Source organism: Rhinolophus hipposideros (assembly GCF_964194185.1).
Source record: "Rhinolophus hipposideros genome assembly, chromosome: 15".
In the NCBI taxonomy this organism is placed as follows: Eukaryota; Metazoa; Chordata; class Mammalia; order Chiroptera; family Rhinolophidae; genus Rhinolophus; species Rhinolophus hipposideros.
In genome coordinates this window covers 67,245,758-67,262,974 of record NC_138061.1, presented here as the reverse complement: position 1 = coordinate 67,262,974, position 17,217 = coordinate 67,245,758, and the positions used below count along the sequence as shown (strand labels likewise).

At 43.0% G+C, this 17,217-nt stretch overlaps 1 protein-coding gene across 2 annotated transcripts in view; it reads right to left on the bottom strand.

Annotated features, from left to right (window-relative positions):
* The window catches only part of RASGEF1A (RasGEF domain family member 1A), a 116,931-nt gene that overhangs the window by 53,339 nt on the left and 46,375 nt on the right, over positions 1 to 17,217 (bottom strand). Inside the window, exon 1 of one of the 2 annotated variants that reach the window (XM_081074461.1) lies at positions 1,349 to 1,488. The exons of the other annotated variant lie outside the window; for it this stretch is intronic. The gene's annotated coding sequence lies outside the window, so the exon portion shown is untranslated. Of the gene's footprint in view, positions 1 to 1,348; positions 1,489 to 17,217 lie in introns of those variants that run through there. 2 annotated transcript variants of the gene reach the window in all.

Genomic DNA, 17,217 nt, shown 5'->3' with positions numbered 1-17,217 from the left:
TAATCGTGATGGGGAGAATTGGAAAGCCACGTGCAAAAGAATGAAACTAGATTGCTGTCACCACTCGTATACCAAAATTAACTCAAAATGGATCAAAGACCTAAACATAAGATCTGAAACAATAAACTGCATAGAATAAAGCATAGGTACAAAACTTATGGACCGTGGGTTCCGAAATGATTTCATGAATTTTACCTCAACGGCAAGGGTAGTGAAAGCAAAAATAAATGAATGGGACTGTATGTGGGGACAGAGTCCCAGAGAGCAGTTTCCAGGCTCTCGGCCTCACGTGGAAAGGTGCTGGCTCGGGTAGTAGAAGGCCATCAGCTGTGGCTAGTTGGCCATCAGCTGTAACCAGTTAGCCAATTAGCCACTGATATAACTGCCGTGGCTGCACTGGTTGGTGAGTTGGTTGGTTGGCAGGCAGAGAAGCGGACAGCATGTTGTAGGTCGTGTGGATCCAGTGAGATTATAGTGGTATGACTCCCCTATCTATGGCTCCGTGGGTGTTCCTTTTTGACCTCACCATGTCCTCCGTTCTTATGTGGGGAGCGGGAGCAGAGACCCCGCAGGCCTCCTCACACGACAAATGGCTCAGCGAACAGAGTATGGCGCCAGCCAAAGCTCTCTGAGGGATGGAAGAACAGTTTGTGTGTGTGAAAACTCAGTCTCGGGAATCCCATGAGGAGCAGCGCCAGAGATGGGGAGAGCAGTCTGCCTGGGAGAGGTGTGACCCCTCTTTGAATTGGTGGTCCTCTCGAGCCTCTGGATGGCATGCCACCCTGTTGGCCATAGCAACCATAACCAGCTGCTTTTTAAAAAAAAATAATAATTGTTTTATTTTTTAATTACAGTTGATATACAATAGTATATTAGTTTCAGGTGTATAACAGTGATTAGACATTTGTATAACTTACGAAGTCATCACCCCAATAAATGTAGTACCCATCTGATACCATAGTTATTACAATATTACTGACTGTATTCCTTATGCTATACCCTTCATCCCCATGACTATTTTGTAACTACCAATTTGCACTTCTTAATCCCTTCACCTTTTTCACCCTGCCCTTAGCCCCTCTCCCATCTTTTACCCCAACAAATCTAGTATCCCTCTGACACCATACATATTTATTACAATATTATTGATTATATTCTTTATGCTATACCCAACATCCCCACAACTACATATATATATATATATATATATATATATATATATATATATATATATATATATATATATAAAATTATAGTTGAAACCCCGTGGCCATCTTGTGGTTACCGACTGTTTTCTAATCCCTTCACCTTCCCCCTTATCCCCACCCCCCCCGCCCATCTAACAAACCTGTTTCACTGGCTTTTTGGTACGCTGCTGCTGTAGGCTCCGAGGGTTGCGGACATCTTACATGGAGGCCTCCACCCACTCAGACGCCTGGCGCGGCGAGCAAGATTCCGGCCAGGTAGGAATGGCGTCTGACTCTGGGCAGGAGGATGTGTGGCCCCCACACAGTGTGTGGTTCTCGGTGGCCACTGTTCTCAGGAGTTGGACCCCCAAAGAGGGGTGGCAGGACATGGATGGCTCTCCGGCCAGCATGGAGAGGGCCCTGCAGGCTCTGGCTGACCGGTTGCCGGAGGAGGAGAAGGCTACAGCCGGCGGTGTGGACTGGATGTTCCTCAGGGCCTTGAGTCTCAACACGGAAAATGCACTTCATGAAACAGCCCAGGTGCCGGACCAGGTGTCCTGGTTGGAAGCGCTGGAAGCTCTGGTCCTCCTGTTAGAACAGGGGCCCCACAGTAGAGACTCTGAGGCAGAGGCAGAGGAAGCGAGTGGAGACAATGTAGCTCCCAACCCCCAAGCCCGGCCAATCTTGAAGCAAAGGGTAAAACATGAGCAACCTTTGGGCCCCAGGGGCGCTGCTGCCGGCAACCCAGCTGTGACTGAGTTCATGACCTACACCCCTTACACTCCCACTGAGTTGCAGGAGCTGGGGAGGCGGTCCCTACAGCGCCCTGGAGAGCCAGTCTCGGCTTGGCTACTATGTTTATGGGATGAGGGAGCAGACAACATTCTCTGCTCCCCAGGCGAGATGGAAAAGCTAGCCTTCGTGACAGTGCATCCATCCCTGCGACAAAGGTTACAGAACTGCCATAGGTTGGCCCAAAACCAGGGCAACCACACTCTAATGGAGTGGCTCACTGCTGCGGTACGCACAGTATGGGGACAGGCTGGCGAACTGCCAGACACTGTGAGTCAATGGCAGTCATATACAATGACTGCCAATATGACTGCCATATACTCATATACAAGTCATATACAATGACTTGCATATACTCATGCAAATTATCCATGAAATGGGTATGAGAAATGCTATTTTTAACCTTAACATGCAGGGGCCAGATGACGAGCTTTTTACAGCCAGCATGAGAGATCTGGTTTTGGATATTGCACCTGCGAGTGCTTTTGGATCCTTAGTTGCCATTCTCACGCCCTATGTGGGGGGACAGATCCATGAAGTTACAACTGCCATGGCCACCCAAGGGGATGTTGAAAGCCAGAGGCAAAAGAAGTTAAGACAGGAGGTCCGCGCAGTTGAGACCTGGAAGCCCAAATCAAAAGTAAAGGGGCGAGGTCGCGGGCCTCAGAGAGTAACACGTGCACAGATGTGGCGTGATCTCGTGGCAGCAGGGGTCAATCGGGAAAAAATAGACTGACAACCCGAAGCACAGCAATTCCGGAGAAGCCTAAAGGAGAAGTCTGGGAAAGCACGTCCCATGTCCCTCCGGGACTTCATGTGGCCGCTTGAGGCCGACTCCTTTCAGCTTGATTAGGGGCGGGGCCAAGGTACCCGGTCAGAGGGGAGGAGCAGGGACTGGAGGCCCCATGTGGAACTGTCCATACATTGGTCCCATTCTAATGTGCAGAGGGTTTGGCCCTCGTTGACACTGGCGCAGACTGCAGTCTCGTTTATGGGAACCCAGAACTGTTCCCTGGACCAGCAATCTGCATTGCAGGCTACAGGGGAAAGACTGTGACTGTGCAAGCCATTTCCTTACCACTGGGTACAGGAAGGCTTCCCCCTCGTACCTACAAGGTTTATGTATCCCCCGTTCCGGAGTATATTCTAGGGGTGGACGTGCTACATGGCCTCAGCTTATAGACGTCAGTAGGAGAGTTCCGTCTCCGGATTCGAGTGATGAAAGCAGTGACACACGGGCATGCTCACCACCCTCCTCAAGTGTTGCCACAGCCTTGGCGTGTGGTTACAGTGCGACAGTACCGGCTGCCAGGAGGGCAGGAGGAGATTGGTCGTACAATATTGGAATTGGAGAAGGCACATACTTGAGGCCAATGCACAGTCCCTTTAACTCCCCAGTATGGCCTGTCAAGAAGCCAGATGGGACCTGGCGAATGACTGTGGACTATAGGGAGTTAAATAAGGTGACACCACCTTTGCATGCTGCAGTGCCTTCAGTACCTGATTTAATGGATCGTCTGACTGTCAGCCTGGGGACATATCACTATGTAGTGGACTTGGCCAATGCTTTTTTCTCCATTGGCATTGCACCCGAGTGTCAAGAGCAGTTTGCTTTTACTTGGGACGGGCGGCAGTGGACTTTCCAAGTCCTTCTGCAAGGATACTTGCACAGCCCCACTATCTGCCACGGGCTCATGGCCCAGGATGTGGCACAGTGGGATCACCCGTCCTCTGTGGCCTTGTTTCATTATGTCGATGATATTCTATTAACATCAGATTCTCTTCCTGATTTAGGGAAAGCAGCTCCCTCTCTTCTCCGCCACCTGAAGTCACGCGGCTGGGCGGTGAATGAGGAAAAAGGTCCAAGGCCCTGGCTTATCCATCAAGTTTTTGGGTGTTGTGCGGTCAGGTAAGACAAACGTTATACCTGAGGCGATTATTGATAAGATACAAGCCTTTCCCCGGCCGACCAAGGTCTCCCAACTGCAGACGTATTTGGGTCTGCTAGGATATTGGCGAGCGTTTGTACCCCAGTTGGCACAAATGACAAGGCCCTTGTACAACATGATAAAAAAGGGGGCCTCATGGGATTGGACAGAGGCTACAGAGCAAGGCTTTGTTGCCACAAAATGGGCAGTGCAGTAGGCACAGGCTCTGCAAGTAGTGGACCCCGGCCGCCCATTTGAACTTGATGTTCACGTAACCCAAGAGGGGTATGGTAGGGGCTTCTGGCAATGGCAGGAGCGTCTCCGGTTGCCAGTGGGATTTTGGTCCCAATTATGGAAAGGAGCGGAGGTCGGCTACTCTCTAATAGAGAAACAGCTGGCCACTGTGTACACAGCCCTAGTGGCCACAGAAGCCATCACAGGAACGGCATGGGTGTTGGTTCGAACAACCTATCCCGTCCAGGGGTGGGTCCACACATGGACCCAGGGACCCAAAATGGGGGTGACACAGACCACCACCCTCACCAAGTGGAGTGCTTACTTGAAGCAACGTAGCACCCTTAGTTGAAGCCCTTTGAGCACAGAGCTACAACAGGTCCTGGGGCCTGTAGAGCTTGTAGCCCAGGCTGAGCCAAGCGCTCTGCCTAGGGGGGAGGACTTGGAGCCCTCGCCCTACAGAGAAGGACAGTCCCCAGTACCTGAGGATGCCTGGTTTACCGATGGTTCTAGCCGAGGGGCTGCAGCTGTTTAGACGGCTATTTGTGTGCAGCCCCAAACAGACACCATTTGGTTTGATACTGGGATGGGCCAGAGTAGCCAATGGGCTGAATTACGGGCTGTGTGAATGGTAATCAGCCAGGAACCTGGGCCCCTAGTTATTTGTACTGACAGCTGGGCAGTGTTCCAGGGCCTAACGGTGTGGCTCCCTACGTGGAAACACCAAAACTGGTTGGTAGGACACCATCCACTGTGGGGTCAAGCATGTGGCAGGACCTCTGGGACCTAGGGCAGAGAAAGGAGGTGACCCTAATACATGTCACAGGTCACTCTTTAGTGTCCCCAGGTAATGATGAAGCAGATGCCCTAGCACGGGTCTGATGGTTAGAACGGGCTCCTGCCACTGATGTGGCCCATTGGCTGCACAGGAAATTGCAGCACGCTAAAAGCCGAACCATGTGGCAGGTGAGCAGACGCTGGGGTCTGCCTTTGAAATGGCAGGAGATAGCAGATGCCTGCTATGACTGTGCCGTCTGTGCCCAGGACAGCCCCCAAAGGCGCAGGCTCCCCTGGGAGACACAGCAGATAACGTGAGGGAGGGTGCCCCTCACTCGCTGGCAAGTGGATTACATTGGACCCCTGCCTAAGGCCCGCAATGCGATATACGCGTTTACAGCAGTGGACACTGGTACGGGGTTGATGTTTGCTTGGCCGTGTCCGGCTGCGGATCAGCGGCATACAGTGGTTGCTCTTACACGGCTGTGCGCCCTCTATGGATGCCCCCAAGTTATTGAAAGTGAACAGGGGTACTCATTTTACGGGGCAAGAGGTGCAGCGCTGGGCTGCCAGGATGGACGTGCAATGGTTGTTTCATGCTCCGTACAACCCACAAGCACTGGCATGATTGAACACTACAATGGCCTTTTGAAGCAAGGTCTCCGGGTGTCAAAACACCCTCCCACGATGTGTGACTGGGCCTCACGTCTATGGGATGTCCTGAGAGTCCTGAATGAGAGACCACTAAAGGGAGGGCCCGCACCAGTAGAAGCTCTGCTACATCGAACAGCCGCTGCCATTCAATTACAAGTCACCACCAGTGAGACTCTGTTAAAGCCAGGCTATGGCAGAAATGGAAACATTTTGCTGCCAGCACCCACATGCTTGACAGCAGGGGAACAGCAGCAATGAACTTGGCCCTGGCAGGTCAAAAGCCCCCACTGTCTATGGTTGGGCCTGATAGACCCATGGGGGGCCGGTTGACTCATGACTTGCAAGTGACGCCAGGGGTGGTGGCTGAGTGGCCACTATAAGTGACTGTAGTATATGGAGGTCCCGATACCGGGATGATTTTGTGGGAAAACTATGTGCTCTCACTATGGCCTATCATGGGGTCCCCTGTTCTGTTACATGTTGCAACTATGCAAAGGACCACAAGCACTGCCACAAAGGTCTGGTACCACAAACCGGGAAAGGTGCCAGTGGCAGCGACCCTCCTTTCCCAGGACAAAAAGCTAGCATGTATCCTCCCAGATGGAAGGGATTTGCCATTGTTGGTTCCTAAGACTACTGTTTCTTTTCGTCCGTAGGTGCCAGTAAGCTAATATGGCACAGGGACCCTCGCAGAAGACGCTTGTCACGTAGATTGTGAGGCGAGATTGTGAGGGGTTGAGTGTGGGGACAGAACCAGGAGAGCAGTTTTCCAGGCTCTTGGCCTCACGTGGAAAGGTGCTGACTCAGGTAGTAGATGGCCGTCAGCTGTGGCTGGTTGGCCATCAGCTGTGGCTGGTTAGCCATTTAGCCACTGATATAACTGCCGCGGCTGCACTGGTTGGTGAATTGGTTGGTTGGCAGGCAGAGAAGCGGACAGCATGTTGTAGGTCGTGTGGATCCAGCCTCCAGTGAGACTATAGTGGTATGACTCCCCTACCTATGGCTCCGTGGGTGTTCCTTTTTGGCCTAGCCATATCCTGCTTTCTTATATGGAGAGCGGGAGCTGACACCCCGCAGGCCGCCCTGCAGGACAAATGGCGCAGTGAGCAGGGTCTCCTGCAGGACACTGTATCAAACTGAAAAGCTTCTGCACAGCAAAAGGAACCATCAACAAAACAAAGAGGCAACCAACCGAGTGGGAGAAGATATTTGCAGACAATGTTTCCCATATGGCACTAGTATCCAAAATAGATAAAGAACTCATACAACTCAACAACAACAAAAAACAATCCAATTAAAAAATGGGCAGAGGACCTGAACAGATACTTCTCCCAAGAAGACATACAAATGGCCAGCAGATATATAAGAAAAATGTTCAACTTCACTATTAGGGAAATGCAAATCCAAACCACAATGAGATATCACCTCATCCCAGTTAGAATGGCTATCATCAACAAGACAAATAGTCACAAGTGTTGGAGAGACTGTGGAGAAAAAGGAACTTTCATACACTGTTGGTGGGAATGCAGACTGGTGCAGCCGCTATGGAAGGCAATTTCTCAAAAATTAAGAATAGAATTACCATATGACCCAGCAATCCCTCTCCTGGGTATCTACCCAAAAATAATCTGAAAACATTTATCTGTACATATATCTGTAAAGATATATGTACCCCTATATTCATTGCAGCTTTATTTACAGTGGCCAAGACACAGAAACAGTTGTGTCATTGAAATTAATCCCTGGTCGTTAGCAAAGAGAAAAGAATTCAGACTCAACATTTGGTGCTGAAACCCGGGAATTCGACTCTGCCTCCTCATCTCTAAGAGTTCAACTCTGCCTTCTCTCTCCCTCAGCAGTCTCTCACAGAGGGTGTTAAACCCTCCCACTCCTCTTGCTCCTTGTGTCCTTTACTCTTGCTTTAAATCTGATCCTCCCCAAGGCACGGCCAATGGTCTAGCTGGGGCATCAGTCTGTGTGTGACTATGTCTGGGGACGTCTATGGGGCGCCGGGAAGGCCACGGACCCTGCCCATGACTGGCTCCACGACTCCTGGCCTTAGCAGCTGGGAGGACGATCTCAAAGCTACTGGTCAGTCTCATATTCTCTCTCTTTCTGAGGTACGTGGTAACGTGCACTAATTCCATAAGTCTCGAGATAGAGACCACTCAGAAACTGGCGGAAAATCAGGGGGATGTCCCTCGATTTTCTGGCCCAGCTATCACAAACCACTACCCCCACAGCCACAGGAGATGGCCCCTCTATTCTGCAAGCTGGGAATTTGTACTCCCTCATCTCTGCCGTCAGAGCCTCTCTTCGGCACCTGTTCTGTCTGGGCTTGTATGCCACCTGGGTTTCGTGCCAATCTGGGCCTCTTGTCTGAGGCCAATCTGCAGTGCCAGGCTGGTCAGAGACCGGGTTTTGAACCCCAGCTCCTCATCTCAGGAGGATTTGGTTCTGTAAGTACAGCTGGTTTATGTGACTTACTTGTTTTATTTGCCCCTGGTCTGTCTTTTCTCTTTTCCTTTTCCTTTTCTATTTGTGTCTTAGACACCAAGCTGATGGGGAGCTCTGTATCTATACCTTCTCAGAGCCCTCTAGGTTGTGTATTAGCAAACTGGTTAACTTGTAATTAGAAGCCAGTGATATTTTATTGTAACACTGCTTGGCCCATATACATTCTAAACTCCAAGAAAAAGTTGCCTTTTAATGGGTCTTTAAATTATTGTTCTATTTTTGAAGTTAAAATTGTTTTGTACACCAACTCTATATTCAGAAACTTGGCAAAATAAGTCTTAAAAGGTTTTTCTAACTCTCTGTAACTTTCGGCATCTTGCAGATAACCTCAAATGTAAACAAAGGGTTGCTGCAGCAGCTGCTTGAGGCTGAGGTAACTGAAGAGGAAAAAAGACACTTTTAAACACAGGTGGCAAGCCCTCCCTCTTATAGCCTCTTTGAAATTGTAAGGGCAACTATAAGACTTAGGTTCTCTCTGTAATTGTTGGTAGTTCTGTTTATATATATGGTCTCTAATATTTGTACTTGACTGTGTTTTATATATTACAAAGTTGTTGCCTCTAGATGGTATTACCAATTTGTAATGTTTGATTCGCTTAAAAATAAGAGATTAAGAACTTATATTAAGATAATAAAAACTAACTCAAGTACTTCTCAGGGTCACGTGATCTAAGAAATATTTGATACAAAGGCTGGTTTAACTTTTAGTTAAATAGTCGTGTCTTTTAAGGTTATTCACATTAAATATGATATCTTTTGTTTTACCTGAGTTTACAAAAATAAATTCATGTTATCTCTATTACAGAATTTGTCAAGAAAATAGCTTGGGTAATAATTAACTTTGAAACCTCAGAGTTAAGAACTAATAAGAAATAACTGAAATAAGGTTTAGACACAAATTTTCAGTAATAATTGTACATAGGGATGTTTGGATGTGATTTCTCAGCATCTACTGGTAACTTAAGATGTTGGTTTTGCTAAGTTGTGTGGAATAGTAAAAGTTATTAACTATCTATGTGTTTCAAAATAATGAAATACTGAAATGTCAATTATTGGATTGGTCAGAGTTTATCTTCTTGCCACAGGAACATTAAAAGATAACTTAAGATCTGTTAATAAATATATCTTGTATTGTACTACAAAAGCCTATGCTTTTGAAAGGTACAAAATATATTCCTCAATTTACCGGTAGAAGTGCTAATTACTTGCTTTTGGTCATGAGTAAAAATTAAGGTTGTGAAGGTTATGGATTCTAATTAATATATAAAAGGAAATAATGATGTGTGGTTTCAAAGAAGATACAAGGTATGAAAATACATTAGTTCCCTTAAAGGGAACTAAAAGAAAGTAGTTTGTCTTAAATACAGTTATTTCTGAGTGAGTGAAAAGAGACAAATTAAGATGGACAGGGAAAGCTGTAGAAGGCTTGTAAAGAAAAATCTTGAGAGAATTTTAAATATGGTTAAGTTACATATGATTAACTAAGTAATTTTAAATATCAAAGATAAGCAAGTATAAAATTCGAGTTGAGTTTTCTCTCTCTGTTAAGCAAGACAAAGTTGGTCTAGTAGTAGACTATTGGTCTACTAGTAATATTATGAAAAAGTTTTCTACCTGAAGAACAAAGATTATATGTGTCATCAAAATAATTTTCTTTTTTTTTTTTGAGGTTTGACTTTATTTTATTTATTTATTTTTTAAATTTTTTATTAGTTTCAGGTGTACAAGACAAGGTAATACTTAGAAGTTCATCATTTATATCCCTCACACTGTGCAAAATAATTTTCTATGTTTTATATTATCTCAGTCAGGACCTGGTTACTCCAAAAAAACTAAATCTAAACACTAAGCTTTGCTAATAGTTATGTAAACTTCTGTATTTTAGGACTACTGGGGTTCATGTGCCTTCCTCAGTGTCACAGTATAAATAAACCAATATAAAGAAGCTTAGCCTAAGTTTTTTTCTAACCTGCCAAGGAATTCTGACTCATTGTTGAATCTTAATGAAAAGACACAGAACCTAGCGAAGGCCAGAAAATTTGTTTAAATATTTTTAACAACAGAGGCAGGGGACCACGAGCAATAAAGGAACAGTGAGACTAGAGACGAGGCCAGAGACAGGCCAGACTTCTGACTGTAGTTATAGACAACCCAGGGCTGAGGCCATCTCAAGGCCCCCCATACAGCCCAGAAGAGGAAACGACAGATAAAAGGAGCCTGCTTTGGCTATGGAGGCCCAGACCACTGGAGTAAGGAGTGTCCTACCGCTCCAAAGCAGCCGTGCCCCCTGTGCAAACTAAAAGGGCACTGGAGGAGGGATTACGCCTGTTCCGAAGGGAGCAGGGACCAACTCTCTCTCACAAATGGCTGTAATTGACTAATGGACCTGAAGTTCCCAGAGGTTCCCAAGCTCTTCTCATCACAAGGGTGGAACTGTGGGTGACCCTGACGTGGCAGGTAAGCCTGTTAATTTCCTGATTAACATAGAAGCCATTTATTCTTTCTTGACCACTCACTCTGGACCTATTTATTTCTTCTAATACCTACTTGACTGTAAAGATAAAAAGCCCCTAGATTTAGGCTCATTTTACACAGTCTGTTCCTTACCATTGGTCTATACCTTAGAGGAAATGTAAAGCAGACAAATCAGACTTAAAAAGGACTCTGAAAAGTTTTGTCAGGAGACCTCTATGCCCCAGCTCTAATTGCTGCCCATTGCTTTGGAGTCTGACCTCAATTCTATTATTTCCTGTATCATCAACTTAGGAAAAAGTCCAGCAGGCACTCAAAATACAAGGACTGGCACTTCCCCCAGGCTGGCTCCTCTACACATTACAGTCCCTTAAAGTCTAAAGTTGTAAAGTCGGACTAAGTACTGTTGAAAGCCTAGAGGGGGAAAGGTTTCTAACAGCCCAGTTAACTCCTAAACAGAAGGGACCCTTTATAGTTCTCCCAATCACCTCAACTACTATCAGGCTGCAAAAAGTCAACAGCTAGATACCCTTTCCTTGAATCAAACATGTTTTATTTAAGTCTCCACAGGACTCCCCCAGAAGAAAGACTATTGCTTCTTTTCCTGTATGTCTAAACCCTCATAAAGAGGAGATAAGACTCAACTGGTTTTAACTGGTTCTTCACACATGCGCAAACTACCAAAACCTTCCTGTTAGTTGAACTCTAGCCTAATTATAATGCAATTAGAATGGAATGAACATTAAGGCTTGTTCCCCCCCTCCCATGGATTTTTCTGTATGCATTCTGGGTAAGAAAGAAACTGGTTATATAACCAACATATGTCAATCAAATGACATCAGTCTATATGTCACATCTCCTGCCATAAGGAAATTTACCTACACTTTCCTATATAAGAAAAAGCTAACCTAAAGTTGGGTACAGTTCTCTGCCCTGGCAGAGGTCGGCTTCTTTCTTCTTGAATAAACTTACTTCCTTGTTCTCCTCATTTCAGGCTGTCTGTGAATTCTTTTCACCTTTTGCAAACGACCAGGGGTTAATTTCAGTGACACAGCAGAAACAACCACAGTGTCCTTTGATGGATGATTGGATACAGAAGATGTGATAATACACACACAATGGAGTATTACTCGGCCATAAGAAAAGATGAAATACTGCCATTTGCCACATGGGTGGATCTTGAGATTATCATGCTAAGTGAAGTAAGTCAGACAGAAAAAGGCAAGAACCATATGACTTCACTCATATGTGGGACATAAAACTGAAAGCAACAAAGGAACAAGACAAACAATAAAACAAAAACTCAAAGATAGTTTAGTGGTTACCAGACGGTAAAAAGGGAGGGGCTGGTAGAAGAGGGTTAAAGGGGGTTATACGGTGATGGAAGGAGAACTGACTGGGTGCTGAGCACACAATGTGAGATATAGATGATGTATTACAGAATTGTACACCTGAAACCCATGTGATTTTACTAACCAATGTCACCCCAATGAAATGAAATGGCCAGATGTCAGCAAAATGGTAGAGTAAGCACCTCCAAAACCGTTTCCCATAAAAGCAACAAGAAAACTAGCAAAATTGATCAGAATCAACTTTTTTTTAGAACTTCGGAAATTAATCAGGGACTTGGAGCAAATAAGGGAGTATTTACTCACAAAAACAGCTGAGTCTCAGTAAAAACCATAAGCTTTGTGGAGTTTTAACTTCCTCTAGTCCCAGCTCCGCTCATTAGCTCCCAGTGCCTTGAAAAACAAAAGCCCACCCTTGTCCCAAAAAGCCCGGAGCCAGTGGAGGGAGCAGAACCAGACTTAAAAGCCTCCAAGCCCTCACTCCCAGAAAACTGTCAGTTGACCTGTCACTAGTTCCCTGGAAGATCCCATTTGCAAGAATGTCTATATTTGACCTGACTCACAGCTCCCAATACAAAAAGCCTCTTCCCCAGGATTGGCTGTCAGAAACAATCGCAGACATTTAACTTCACAGCTGCCTGTGGCAATAGATAACAATTGGAGCAAAGAATAGACGAAAAGCTTCAAAGACAAAGCTCGGTAATGAGATGTCCATAGGGGCTTTAAAACATTGCAGTGTATTTATTCCTTGAAATCCAGAAGGCCACATGCACTAACTGCTCAGGCAGTGCACATGCTTAGGTAAGCCCTGAGAAGAACCTCAGCCCTCACTTGGGCTCACTGTGAGGCTCTGTGCCAACTGGGGAAAAGGCTAAGGCAGAATTCTCACCTGCCGGACTGAGAATTGACAGTGTGCCCCACTATGCACATAGAGCCTCTGGGCAGAGACTGGAGACTTACTGGATTCAGGCATTTAAGGAAACCTCTGCCCAATCATTAAAGATAAGGAAGTGGAAACTACTGTGGCTACAAAAGAATATAGACTTCACAAAATGAATTCAGAAAAATCACTAAACATACAAACAACAATGAAACAGTTTTCAACGAAAAAATTAAAAGACATAAAGAACAACAAGAAAATATGGCCCACAAGCATAGAAGCAATCACTAACTGCCTCTGAGAAAGTACAGACACTTGATTCGTTAAACAACAAATTTAAATCATCTATTTTAAATATATTCAAAGAAATTAAGTAGGGCAACTTATGGAATGAGTGAAAATATTTGCAAAGCACAGATCTGATAAGGGGTAAATATCCAAACTATATAAGGAATTCATACAACTCAACAGCAAAAAACCAAATAATCCAATTTAAAAAATGGGCAAAGGAGCTGAACAGACATTTTTTTCCAAAGAATTCAAATGGCTAACAGATATATGAAAAGGTACTAAACATCTCTAATCATTAGGAAAATGCAAATCAAACCACAACGAGATATTACCTCACACTTGTTAAAACGGCTATCCTAAGAAAGACAAGAGATAACAAATGTTGTTGAGGACTAATGATGTGGAGAAAAGGGAACCTTGTGCACTGTTGGTGGGACTGTGAATCGGTGCAGATACTATGGGAAACAGTATGGAGGTTCAAGAAATTAAAACTAGAACTACCTTATGACCCCACAATCCCACTACTAGGTGTACATCCAAAGGAAATGAAATCAATACCCCAAAGAGATATCTGCACCCCCATGTTCATGACAGCATTATTTACAATAGCCAAGACATGGAGATAATTTAAATGTCCATCAATGGATGAATGCATAGAGAAAATGTAGTAATGTGATATATATAAATATAAAATATAAATATAAAAGACAATATAAATGATTTTGTGTTTGTAACTCGTTTTACTCCTATCTAAATTAAAAGACACCTGCAGAAAGCAATAATTATAAATATGTGCTGATGAGTACACAATGTATAAAGATGTAAATTTTATGACAATGAGAGCACAAAGGAGAGGAGGTAACAGAGCTACAGAGGAGCAAAGTTTCCGTATGCTACTGAAATTAAGTCGCTATTAATCTGAACTATACTGTTATAAATTAATATGTTAATGGTAATCTGCCAAACAACAACTAAGAAAATAACTCAAAATACATAGTAAAAGAAATCGCAAGGGAATTAAAATCTTACTACAAAATTACAACACAAAAGAAGGCAATAATGAATAGAACAAAAATGACATAATATATGAAAAACAAATAGCAAACTCTATCTTATCAGTAATTGCATTAAATGTAGATGGATTAAACACTACAATTAAAAGTCAGAGATTGGCAAATGGATTTAAAAACATGATCTAACTATATGCTTTCTATAAGAGACATTAGATTTAAAGTCAAATAGGTTGAAAAGTAAAAAACGGGAAAAGATATTCCATGTAAACACTAACCAAAATAGAGCTGGAATTGCTATAAACAAAATAAACTTTAATATCAGACAACATAGACCTTATCAGACAAAATAGACTTTAAGAAAAAAATTATTACTAGAGACAAAGGACGTTTTTTAATGATAAAAGGTCAGTCTATCAAGAGCTTATAACAATTATAAAAGTATGCACCTAACAGCAGAACCCAAAAATTTAAGAAGCAAAATCTGATAGAGTTGAGGGGGAGATAACAGATGATTCAACAAAAATAATTGGAGACTATAATACCCCAATTTAAATAATGGATAGAACAACTAGACAGTAGGTCGGTAAGGATATAGGATATTTGAACAATACTATGAACCAACTAGACATAATAGACACGTATGGAACACTTAACAAGAGCAGAATACATTTTCTCCTCAAATGCACGTGAAACATTCTCCGAGATAGGCCATATGTTAAGTCATAAAACAAGTCTTAATAAATTTAAAAGAACTGAAATCATTCAAAATATGTTCTGTGGCCACTATGAAAGAGCAGAAGTCAATAACAAAGAAATCTGGGAAATTCACAACTATGTAGAAATTACACAACACACTCCTAAATAACCACAGGGAAAAGAAGAAAATCACAAGGAAATTTTTTAAATGTTTTGATATAAATGAAAATGAAGATACAACATACCAAAACTTACAGAATGCAGCTAAAATAGTGCTTAGATGGAAATTTATAGGTGTAAACATCTGTGTTTAAAAAGAAGAAAGATCTCAATTTCTATTCACTATTGTACTGACCACGGCAATTAGGCAATATAACATATAAGATATAAAAGACATCCGTATTGTAAGGAAGAAGTAAAACAATCCCTATTTGCAGATGACATGATCTTGTATATAGAAGACCCTAATGAACACACACACACACACACACACACACACACACACACACACACCAGCTAATAGAGCCAGTAAATAAGCTCGGCAAGGTCAACATACAAAAATCAGTTGTAAATCATTAAACTGATAATGAACAGTCTCAAAATAAAATTAATAAAACAATTCCATTCACAATCGCATCAAAAAATAAAACTCTAGGGATAAATTTAACACAAGAAGTGCAAGACTTATACACTGAAAAACTGCAAAACATAGTTGGAAGAAATCAATTTAGTCTTAAATGAATAGGAGGGACACCCCACATTAGCGAATTGGCAAACAATATCGTTAAAATGGCAATAACCCCCAAACTGATCTTCAGATTCAATGTGATACCTATCAAAATTCTAGGTGCTTTTTTTGGACAGAAATTGACAAGTTGTTCCTAAAATTCACATGGAAATATAAGGGGCTTAGAACAGCTAAAGCAATCTTTAGAAAGAACAAAGTTGGAAGACTCACACTTTCTCCATTTCAAACCTTACTACAAAGCTACAGTAATCAAGTCTGTATGATACCGGCACAAGAATGGACATATAGACCAAGGGAATAGGACTGAGAGTCCAGAAATAAACCCAGATATCTGTGATCATCTCGTTTTCAACAAAGGTAGCAAGGAATTCACTGGGAGGAAAGAACAATCTTTTCAACAAACGTTCCCGGTGAACAGCCATATGCAAAATAATGAAGTTGGACCCCTACCCCACACCATGAACAAAAGTAAACTCCAAATGATCCAAGACCTAAATATAAGAATTACAACCATAAAACTCTTAAAAGAACACATAGGTGTATATCTTTGTGACCTTGGATTAGGTAATGGTTTCTTAGATATGACACCAAAACCACAAACAACCAAATACAAAAGATGAATTTGACCTCATCACAATTAAAAACTTTAGTGCTTCAAAGGACACTATAAAGATATTAAAATGGGAGAAAAGTTGTGCATACCATGTATATGATAAGGGCCTAGTATCCAGAATACATAAAGAACTCTTATAATTCAATAAAAGAAAAGTAACCTGATTAAAAATGGGCAAAGAATCTGAATAGACATTTCTCTAAAGAAATATACAAATGAAAACAAGCAGATAAAAACTTGCTCAGCATCATGAGTCATGATGGAAATGCAAACCAAGCCCACATGAGATGCCACTCCACAACAATGAGATGGCTATGGTAAAAACAGTGGGTGATAACAAGTGTTAATGAAGCTGCTGAGGAGCTGGAACTCCAGTACAATCCTGGTGACAATGTGAAGTTGTGCAGTTGCTTTGGAAAACAGCCTGGCAGTTCCTTACGATTTGAAACACAGAGTTACCAAAGAGTTACCAGCAATAACAGTCCTAGGTACATAACCAAGATATTTGAAAGCTTACACCCACATCAAAACTTGTATACAAATGTTCATGGCAGTATTATTCGTATTAGCCACAAAGTGGAAACAATCCAATGTCCATTATCTGATAAATGGATAAACAAAATGTGGTACACACATACAATGGAATATTACACGCCAATGAAAAGGAATGAAGTTCATGCTACAGCATGGATGAACCTTGAGAACATCGTACTAAGAGAAAGATACCAGACACAAAAGGCCACATACTATAATATACAGAATAAGCAAATTCACAGTCATAGAATAGATAGTGGTCGCCAAGGGCAAGCAGGAAGGAGAAGAGGTGCTAATGGGTATGGGGGTTTCTTTGAGGGGTGACTAAAATGTACTGGGATTAGTGGTGATGGTTCTACAACTTTGTGGATATGAAAAAACACTGAATTACTCACTATAAAAGGGTGAATTTTATGTTATATGAATTACATATTTCAAATTTTTAAAAAGAATAAAGATATGGTCCAAGTTACATTCCCAGGACAGCACCCAATTCCCCTCACATTCACTACAGTCTAACAGGTGAGAATGA